This window comes from Rattus rattus, chromosome 9 (assembly GCF_011064425.1).
Source record: "Rattus rattus isolate New Zealand chromosome 9, Rrattus_CSIRO_v1, whole genome shotgun sequence".
Taxonomy (NCBI): domain Eukaryota; kingdom Metazoa; phylum Chordata; class Mammalia; order Rodentia; family Muridae; genus Rattus; species Rattus rattus.
The window spans coordinates 17,307,659-17,318,720 of record NC_046162.1 but is presented as its reverse complement, the minus strand read 5'-3'; positions in this window follow the sequence as shown (position 1 = coordinate 17,318,720).

The following is an 11,062-nucleotide window of genomic DNA, read 5'->3' as shown; positions in this document are numbered from 1 at the left end:
ACCCCAGTACTGCTCTGGCCACTTTTCTTATTTCACCTTTGAGACAGTTCCCAAGTCTTCCTACCAGATCCAAGCAACTTGCTGTGCACTGTTAGAGCTGATCAGTACCTGAGCCTAGGGTGGCTCACTCTCCTCTAGGACCCTAGAGGTGCCCTGAAGAACACCTTCTGCTCTGGCTTCTCAGCTCAAGAGTTCACCTGGTGCTGGTGGCCCAGCCATGGTCTGAGGCAGTCAGGTGGCAGAGGAGTATCCAGCTGGGTACAGTGAGGGATGTGGAAGGAAGGTCATCACCATGGGTGAGATTATAGATAAATGCAAGCCGCCGGGTGATGGCACCTGCCGATAATCCCAGCTCTCAGGCAGGCAGATCTCTAAGCCTGGTCTATAGAGTGAGTTCTAGGACAGCCAGAACTACACAAAGAAACCCTGTGTAAATAAATAAATAATAAATAGCACACACGGCATGTAATTTATGCTCCGCAATGCAAACCTCAAAGTCTTGGAGTTTTGGCCAATAGGAAAGAAAGAGGCGAGATGAACCAGTGAGTAGAACGGGTCAGAGTGCAAAGGGAGACTCACATTAGCGTGGCTCTGTCCTCACTCTAGCCCTCCAGCCTTCGGGTCCCTGCTGCTCGGTCCTGGAGGCGCTGGCATTGCCACCAGCACATCAAGAGTTAACGCCAGCCTGCTGCAGAGGCCCAGCAGCAGTAGGAGCTCGGGGCTGCCAGTAACTCAGAAGCTGAAATGTGAGAAGTTGGACGCCAGGGGCAGGACTGGGAAAGGCTGGAGGAAGAGGGTTTCCCTGGCCGGAGCCAGAACCTGCTGCTTGAGCCTTGGTTCCTTGGTCCAGGCCCTACCACACAGCTGCCCCTCCTGCCTCAAGATAGTGTCTATGGCACCCACTCTGGGCAGTTCATGGTTTTGGCCAGTATCCAACCATGTTGTCCATGGGGCGGCATTTCCATACTGCACATCTATAAGGAGACAACAGAGCTATTTCCTGCAAGACTTAAGAGGACAGGGACATCTCCAGGGTTCTGACTTCAGACCCAGCCCTGAGGTTCCTGCATATTGTGCAGAACAGAGACATGGGAAATCTTCCAGGCAACCAAGTCTCTTGCTACTCACAAGAAACGATGGGGATCCCAGGGTGCTGGCATACCTTTTTTTATTTTCTTTTTTAAATATTATTTATTTTATGTATGTGAGCACACCAGCAGAGGGCATCAGATCTCATCACAGATGGTTGTGAGCCACCATGTGGTTGCTGGGATTTGAACTCAGGACCTCTGGAAGAGCAGTCAGTGCTCTTAACCACTGAGCCATCTCTCCAGCCCCGCTGACCTACCTTTACACAAGGATGCGGGACACGAGGTAAGAACCAGTTAGCTCAGTGGTTTTCAACCTTCCTAATGCTGTGACCCCTCAATGCAGTTCCTCATGGGTAGCAACCCCCAACCATAAAATTATTTTTGAGGGGTTGGGGATTTAGCTCAGTGGTAGAGCGCTTGCCTAGGAAGCGCAAGGCCCTGGGTTCGGTCCCCAGCTCCGAAAAAAAGAACAAAAAAAAAAAAAAAATTATTTTTGTTGCTACTTCATAACTGTATTTTGATGCTGTTATGAATTATAATGTAAATATTTTTGGAGATAGAGGTTTGCCAACAGGGTTGGGACCTACAAGTTGAGAACCACTGAACTAGCAGCTCAAGGTGCAAGGCATAGTAGAGCACTGGCCTTCACTCTCCCCGCTAATCCTGAAGCCACCTGTGAGCAGAGACTGTTATTATGACACTCCCCCCCCCAGTTTACAAATGGAGGTTCAGAAACTGAACACCACACAACCAGACAGCTGGCAAGGATGATGTGAGGGTTGGAGATTTAGCTTAGTGGTAGAGCGTTTGCCTAGCAAGCGCAAGGCCCTGGGTTCGGTCCCCAGCTCCGAAAAAAAAAAAAAGAAAAGAAAAAAGGCTGATGTGAAATTGGGCTTGTTTGACAGGTAGAATCATGCCCACCATGCCACAGTACAGGAAAGAACTGAGTGGGGATACTGCTTTCTGTCCACTAGTGGAATGGACAAAAGTAGGGAGACAGTGGGATGCCAAGTCTTCACCCCCCTCCCCCAATGCTGACGAAGAACCCATAGATTTGCTCATATTAGGAAAGTGACATACCACTGAGAGACCCCCCTGCCTGTGTTCCCTTCCTTCATCCATACACACACACACACACACACACACACACACACACACACACGCACGCACGCACGCACACATGCACACACACAGGTCTATGTGCTCAATCCAAAAAAGAAGAAGGTAAGGAGTGGAAGGCAGCAGCCCTGAAGAAGTGGCCAATGACAAACAGAAGGGCCTAGCATCCATCTACCCAGAAGGGCTGAGAACAGCATCTAGACTAGATTCCAAAGGAAGCCGGGGAAAGCCTGGGCCAAGAGACCTGGGGAGACCACTGTGCAGCAGGAGGGGACCTTTCACCCCCTTCCACATCTCTTGGGGCAACGGGTACTTTCTTTTAATTTTTATTCTTTTAGACAGGTTCTCATCGATCCTCGGTTAGCCTGAAAGTCAGTATGTAGCCAGGGATGACCTTGAGTTTCTCAAAGTCTTCTGTCTCTATTTGGCAAGGGTTTAGAGGTACAGAGCCTCACCCCTAGTTTGTGCCGTGCTGAGGATCAAACCTGAGGTCCTGTGTGTGAGAAGCAACAGCTCCACCAGCTGGCCTGCATCCCCAGCCCCAGGGATCACTTCTGGGCAGGCCGCACGCAGCCCCTGTAGAGATCACAGCTCTTTCTGAAGTCTGAGGTTGCATGGGCCTGTTTGAAAAACCAGTGACACTGCTGTGGGGCAGCGCTCGGCCAAACGGTGTTGAAAAGGACCAGAGATGCCTTCAAGGCATCCCGGCCATGGTGAACCAGACACTCTCAGCTTCCGTGCCTGGCCTTGGCGCACTCCTTCACAGCAGCATCCCTTTCTCCCCTACAAGGCCGCTGTGAGCAAACTAGCTGTCTTGTTTTGTTTTGTTTTTGAGACAGGGTTTCTCTGTGTGGCCCTGGCTGTCTTGAACTCATTCTGTAGACCAGGCTGGCCTCAAACCCTCAAAGATCCACCTGCCTCTGTCTCCAGAGTGCTGGGACTAAAGGCGTGTGCCACCGCCACCTGGCCTAGCTATCTTCCTTCCTTCCTTCCTTCCTTCCTTCCTTCCTTCCTTCCTTCCTTCTTATTTTAAGACACAGTTTCACATAGCCAAATTGGCCTGGAACTCACTACACTGCTAAAGAGGACTTTGAATTTTTGATCCTTCTGCCTCTCGCTTCTGAGTGCTAAGCCTACAGGGGCTGGAGATGTCTCAGTCAGGAGCACAGGCTGCTCTTCTGGAGGATTTTGGCTCAATCCCCTCAGATGCATGGCAGCTCACCATGGTCTATGCCTTCAGTCCCAGGGGATCCAATGCCCCCTCCTGGCCTCCTTTGGCATTACATGCATGTGGTGAACATACCCACATAAATTTTAAAATTACAAAAACAGGGGTTGGGGATTTGGCTCAGTGGTAGAGCACTTGCCTAGCAAGCGCAAGGCCCTGGGTTCGGTCCCCAGCTCCGAAAAAAAAAATTACAAAAACAAAAAACAACAAACAAAAACCAACAACAAGCAAACTAAAACCATTATGGGCACGTGCCAACACACCAATTGTTATTCTTTTAAGATTTATTTACTTTTGTGTGCATTGGTGCTTCGCCTGCATGTATGTCTGTGCAAGGGTGCCAGGTTCTCTTGAGCTAGAGTTAAAGACAGTTGTGAGCTGCTGTGTGGGTGTTTGGAATTGAACCCCCATCCTCTGGAAGAGCAGCCAGGGCCCTTAGTGGCTCAGGCCCAATTTGTTTTATTTTTAAAGATTGATTGATTGATTGATTAATTTATTTATTTATTTTTTTTTTTGGTTCTTTTTTTTCGGAGCTGGGGATCGAACCCAGGGCCTTGCGCTTCCTAGGCAAGCGCTCTACCACTGAGCTAAATCCCCAACCCCGATTGATTAATTTATACAGCATCCTGCCTGCATGTATGCCTGTGGGCCAGCAGAGGGCACCAGCTTACATTACATATGGTTGTGAGCCACCATGTGGTTGCTGGGATTTGAACTCAGGACCTCTGGAAGAGCAGTCAGTGCTCTTAACCACTGAGCCGTCTCTCCAGCCCTGCCAACTGCTTTTTTTTTTTTTTTTTTAATAAGTCAGGATCTTGCTAATGTATTCAGGTTAACTTTAACTTGATTTGTGGTTCAGAAAAGCCTTGACTTGGCTCCTCCTTCCTCAACTAAGATCTACTTTTTTTTTTTTTAAAGGCAAGGTTTCTCTGTGTAGCCCTGAATGTTCTGAATTTTCTTTGTAGACCAGACTGGCCTTGAACTAACAGAGATCTGCCTGCCTCCCAAGTGCTGGGATCAAAGGTGTGCACCACCACACCAGGCTAACATTCCTTTTTTTTTTTTTTTTTTTTTTTTTTTAATCTGTGTGTGCAGCGTGTGTGGTCCATGCACATGAATGTGTGGGTGCATGTGCTCATGTGCAGGCCAGAGAAGAACATTGGGTATCTTTTTTCATTAACTTTTTTTTTTGGTTCTTTTTTTCGGAGCTGGGGACCGAACCCAGGGCCTTGCGCTTCCTAGGCAAGGGCTCTACCACTGAGCTAAATCCCCAACCCCCTTTTTTCATTAACTTTTACCTTGCTGTGTTAGGGTTCCCTAAAGGAACAATGAACCCATGAAGTGAATGTTAGATTGGCAGCATAGACAGTACAGTCTGGGTAGCTCAGCAATGGCTGTCTTCATACAGGAGAGGCTGAGGATCCCATAGGTGCTCAGCCCATGAGGCTGAATGCTTTAGTAGGTCTGACTTGGCTCTACAAGCCTAGAGGATCCCTGGACAGCCACTGGCTTTCAGTCCACACTGGAAGCTGAGTTCTGATGCGTTAATGGAATTCCGTGGTGTAGACAATGGGTCAGATGAACTCAGCTTCACCCACAAGGGCAATGAAGCCAAAGGGCAAAGCTTTTCCCTTACATCCTCCTGTCATCTGAAGACCCTGACCACATTCGGGGTACATCTTCCCACTTCAGATGACCCTACTGAAGTAGTGTCTCACAGTGTGCCTGTCAGTTTATCTCTTAGTTGACTCCATTAACAATTACACAGAGGAAGTGCTCTCATCCACCCAGCCGTATTCCAAGCCCCCTTTCCTCCTTGTTTAAATTGTTTGCTTTTTGCTTTGCTGGGAATGGAACTAAGTACCAGGGAAGCACTCTGCTGCTGAGCTAAAATGCCAGCTTCCAGAATTGAAGGTTTGTTTTCATTTTATGTTTATGTGATTTGCATGTATGTATGTATGCATTGATGCATGCCTGCATGTGCATCATACTATGCCTGGTGCCCTTGAAGGTCAGAAGAGAGCACTGGGACCCTCTAGCTGGAATTACAAATGGTTGTGAATGTTGGGAACTAGACCTGGGTCTTTTGCAAGAGCAGCAAGTGCTCTTAACCACTGAGCCACCTCTCCAGCCCCAAGATCAGTATTATAAAAAATACATTAAAAGTTTAGAAAAGGGGGTTGGGGATTTAGCTCAGTGGTAGAGCGCTTGCCTAGGAAGCGCAAGGCCCTGGGTTCGGTCCCCTGCTCCGAAAAAAAAAACCAAAAAAAAAAAAAAAAAGTTTAGAAAAATTGGCTGTGTAAACCTTTAATCCCAGCACTTGGGAGGCAGAGGAAAGTGGATCTCCTAGTTTAAGAGCAGCCTGGTCTACAGAGCAAGTTCCAGGACAGTCAGGACTACACAGAGAAATCCTGCCCACCCCACCCACCCCCCAAAAAAAAGAAAAAATAAGAAAGAAAGGAAGAGGGGTTGGGGATTTAGCTCAGTGGTAGAGGATTTGCCTAGCAAGCGCAAGGCCCTGGGTTTGGTCCCCAGCTCTGGAAAAAGAAAAAAAAAAGAAAAGAAAGGAAGAAAGAAACAATTTGGTTAGCATAATAATATCCTTCAACACCTCCAAGTCAGTTGTGTAATAGAGGATACCAGGTGAATACATTAAAAAATATTTGAGGGGGGTTGGGGATTTAGCTCAGTGGTAGAGCGCTTGGGTTCGGTCCCCAGCTCCGAAGAAAAGAAAAAGAAAAAGAAAAAAAAATATTTGAGGAGCTGGAGAGATGGCTCAGTGGTTAAGAGCACTGACTGCTCTTCCAGAGGTCCTGAGTTCAATTCCCAGCAACCATATGGTGGCTCGCAACCATCTGTAATGGGATTTAGTGCCCTCTTCTGGTCTGCATGTGTACATGCAGATAGAGCATGTGTATGCATAAAATATATAAATCTTAAAAAAAAAATGGTACCCAGAAAAGGAACAAAGAACGAAGATCTGGGTAACCCCCAAAAGACGAATGGCTCATGTTCCATGTACTAGGGATGTGAGTCAGTGACCAGACGGCTGTCAGTCAAACCATGAGTTGCTGTGTTGACTGCCTCAGTGCCTCCAGTAAGGTGCAAACTGACAAACTGAACCACAGCCAGCGACAGAGACGATGCTACACACAAGTGCGAATGGTCCTGAGGAAAAGAAAGAGAGCACTCAGACTGGGAGGATGGACTTGACTGGGATGTGGGACAGGCTAGCCCTCACACACCTGGACATGTGGGATAGGCTAGCCCTCACACACCTGGACATGTGGGATAGGCTAGTCCTCACACACCTGGACATGTGGGATAGGCTAGCCCTCACACACCTGGACATGTGGGATAGGCTAGCCCTCACACACCTGGACATGTGGGATAGGCTAGTCCTCACACACCTGTACATGTGGGATAGGCTAGCCCTCACACACCTGGGCAGCTTAGAGATGTGACAGGGAAAGAAGCTAGCAAGAATGAAAATCACTGAGCCCAGATGGATGGGCTGATGACCAAGGGGTGGAGATTGAGTGCTACTCTTGCAGAGGATTCCAGTTCAATTCCTTTTTTAAAAAAAGATTTATTTATTTATTATATATGAGTACACTATAGCTGTCTTCAGACACCAGAAGAGGGCATCGGATCCCATTACAGATGGTTGTGAACCACCATGTGGTTGCTGGGAATTGAACTCAGGACCCCTGGAAGAGGAGCCAATGAGCCATCTTTCCAGACCTGACCTTCCAATGCACTGCACGTACATCTGTTGTAGAAGCTCCTTAGAAGGTCCCTGACTCCTCCCCCAACCTCGAGCATCACCTCGGGGGCGGAAAGTGATGTCCCAGTGGAAGGCCAAGCCTGCGGGCTCTGCAGCTGCTGCACTTGCTGGGCCTGATCCATTTTTCTCCCACCCAGTTCTTCCATCAGCTTTCCCTGTGCAGCCCGCGGCCCTCTGCTGGGGAGTCAGACCGTCAGACCTTACAAAACTCTTGGGATTGCAAAAGGGAAGGTGAGCTGGGTGGGCCTGGTGGTGCATGAGGTTCCCAGCTGAAGCCTGCGGACCTCAAGTTCAAGGCCAGCTTGGGCAACTGACTGACCGAGGTCTTGCTTCAGAATAAAAAGTACCGGGGTTGGGGATTTAGCTCAGTGGTAGAGCTGCCTGACCGAGGCCCTGGGTTCAGCCCCAAAAAAAAAAAAAAAAAAAAAAAAAAAAAAAAAAAAGTACCAAGAGGGGCTGGAGAGATGGCTCAGGGGTTAAGAGCACTGACTGCTCTTCCAGAGGTCCTGAGTTCAAATCTCAGTAACCACATGGTGGCTCACAACCATCTGTAATGAGATCTTATGCCCTCTTCTGGTGTGTCTGAAGACAGCTACAGTGTACTTATATATAATAAATGAATAAATCTTTAAAAAAAAAAAAGTAACAAGAGTCCTGGGTGGGGTAGAGAGGTGCAGCTCAGCTGGTGGAATGGATATAGAAAACATGAAGCTCTGGGTCTGATCCCGAACACAACATGAACTGGGATGATAGCTCACACCTGTCATCCCAGGCGACCTTCTGATCCTCCTGGCTTCACTTCTCATGGCTGTATAACGAGTTTGAGGCCAGCCTGGGCTACATGAAACCATGTCTTAATTTAAAGGGATGGGGCGTTGCTGGGGATACAGCTCAGTGTTAGAGGGCCTGTCTGTTAGGCACAAGACCCTATTGAAAAAAAAATAGTAGGGGCTAGAAAGATGGTTCAGTGGTTAGGAGAGCTTGTTGCTCTTGCAGAGGATCCTAGTTCAGTGCCCAGCATCAGGCAACTTACAACCGTTTGTAACTCCAGCTCCAGGAGATCTGATACTCTCCTCTGGCCTCTTTGGGCACGTGCATTTACATGTGCACACACTCACACAATCCACCCCCCCCATACACATAACTTAAAAAGAATAAATAAAATCTTAGAAAAAAACCATTGGGGGGTAGAAAGCTGGCTCTGAAGTTAAAAGCACTGGCTCTGGGGTTGGGGATTTAGCTCAGTGGTAGAGCGCTTGCCTAGCAAGCGCAAGGCCCTGGGTTCGGTCCCCAGCTCCAAAAAAAAAAAAAAAGCATTGGTTCTTTTAGAGCTCTTTCAGAGGACCCGGGTTAAAGCCTCAGCACTCACATGGCTGCTAAAAACCATTTATAACTCCAGTTCCAGGGGATCCAACACCTGTCTTCCTAGGCCAACAAGCACACGCGAGGTGCAAAAACATATATGCAGACAGAACACCGTTCACGTTAGAAAAATTAATAAAAGGAGGGAAGGAGGGCTGCCACTTGGGAGTCTGTCTGTGAAGACTGTACACGACCACAGACAATGTAAATCAGAGAGACAGAGAAAGTCGTAGTTTTCACTGTGTGTCCTCTGGGCCAGGCCAGTGCCAAGAGATGTAGACGCACGATCCCACTCAGTCCGGAAGAGACTCCCAGGAAATGCTCCAACAGATGAAGACAGTGAGCTGCTTATAAAAGCTTTCATGTTGGTGTGCGCTTCTGAGTCCCCCACAGCAGTCCAGCCACCTGCTTGGAGTCTCCTTCAGGGATGATTTAGGAGCTGACTCGAGCTAAGAAGAGTCCAGCCTGGGGTCTTGCTAGAGCCCATCGAAAGCTGCAGACCTGTGACTTCCCCTTTGGAAGTACTGGTTTGAGATCAAAGCAAATGAGGAAGCTATTCCTTCTTTGGCTCTCACAGTTGCAAAACCCCTAGGTAATGGCTCTTTTAACTCAGACTTAATTTGTCCTGGCCCCAGGCTGTCCCAGTAGAGACTCTAATAGTAGCTTAGGGGCTGGGACAAGGAGAACTGGGTCTTATCTTTCTCCCAGACGCTCTTGCATCCCTTGTAGAAATGCTTTCTCCTCCTGGAATTCGGTTTCCAGATGTCAGATCCAAGGCAGCGGCCAGCAGCAGAGGCACAAGTGACTGGTCACGCCAAAGGTGCAAAGGCAGGGATCACCCAAGGCAGCCTGGGGCTTCAGTCTTCCTCTGCTTCCTGCAGCTTCATCCCCTTCCTTTTGCCTCCTCTTCTTTGCCAGACTAGGCATTGCGATTCCTTTCCAGAGACATTCCACTGTCACCGGAACACACTGAAGAACACTGGTGCTAGAGACTCCATGAGCTTCTTAAATGACCCACCTCCAACGTCATCAATATACGTGAGCTTGAAGATTTTTTTTTAAAAGATTTATTACTGAAGCTGTCTTCACACACATCAGAAGAGGACCGCGAAGGTCGTGAACCACCCTGTGGTTGCTGGGAATCGAACTCAAGACCTCTGAAAGAGCAGGCAGTGTTCTTAACCACTGAGCCATCTCTCCAGACCACTTGAAGATTTTTTTCTTTCCCATTAATTTATTCACTTTATATACCAATCCCTGTGCCCTCCTCCAGAGTCCCTCCCCACTCCCCTTCTCCTCTGAGAGGCTGGGACCTCCCCACCCCCGCATCCTACCACCCTGGCACATTAGAGCTTAAAGATTTATTCAGCTCCTAATAATTGAGCACCTATTATGTGGCAAACAAGGTAAAGATAAGCCTCTGACTTTATGGAGCTCAGTCAGAAAAAAGAAAAATCAAGACCATAAACAGAAAAGAATTTCAACAGTGGTAAGAGCTACAGAAGGAAGAAACTGACAGACAGATGAAAAGGTGGTGAAGGGAGGGGTGGAATTCTTCAGGAGTCAGCTACTAGCAGAGGCCTATCTTCCTCAGTCTGCTCACACGCCTTCTCCTGAGAACCACTAGTCCTGAAGTCTTCTTGTTACCTTCTGAGCAGGAAGTCTGCATGGGTCCTTTTATTTTTATACATTTATTTATTGTGGGGTTGGCAGGATGGATTTGTGAATGCAGGTGCTTGCTGTTTGACATGCGGGCCTGCCAACCTGAGCCTGATCCTCTGACCCCCAAAACTATGTGACTCCACAAAGTGGTCTTCTGACCTCGGTATTCCTCACAATAATAATAATAATAATAATAATAATAATAATAATAATAATAATTTTTAAAGATTTATTTTAAATAATGGTATGTATGTGTGGGTCTGGGTTTGTGCTCATGAGTATCCATGGAGACCAGAAGTGTATCAGATCTCCCTGGAGCAAAGTTACAGTACAAGCATAATGTGGGTGCTGGGATTTGAACTCAGGTCTTCTGCAAGAACAATATGTGCTCTTAACCATTGAGCCATCTCATCAGCCCATACAGACTTAATTTTAAGGTTTACTTATGTATTTTATGCATGAGTGTTTTGTCTGCACAAACTCTGTTCTGACATCAGATGAGGGCACTGGATCCCATTTTAGGTGGTTATGAGCCAGCATGTCGGTGCTGGGAAATTGAAATCGGGTCCTTCAGAAAAGCGGCCAGGGCTCTTACCCACTGACATTTCACCAAATCCCTGGACCATTTTCACAAGAGTTTCAGTGAGACAATTTCTCAGCCATTTGATGTACGCTTTATAACACTACAGAATGTGGTGGTTTTCGGCATACTTACAGTATTGTGTGCCCACAATCTACTTTGCAACATTTTTTGTTGTTGCTTTTTTGTTTTTTGCGAGAAGATAGGGTTTCTCTGTGGATCTCTGGCTGCCC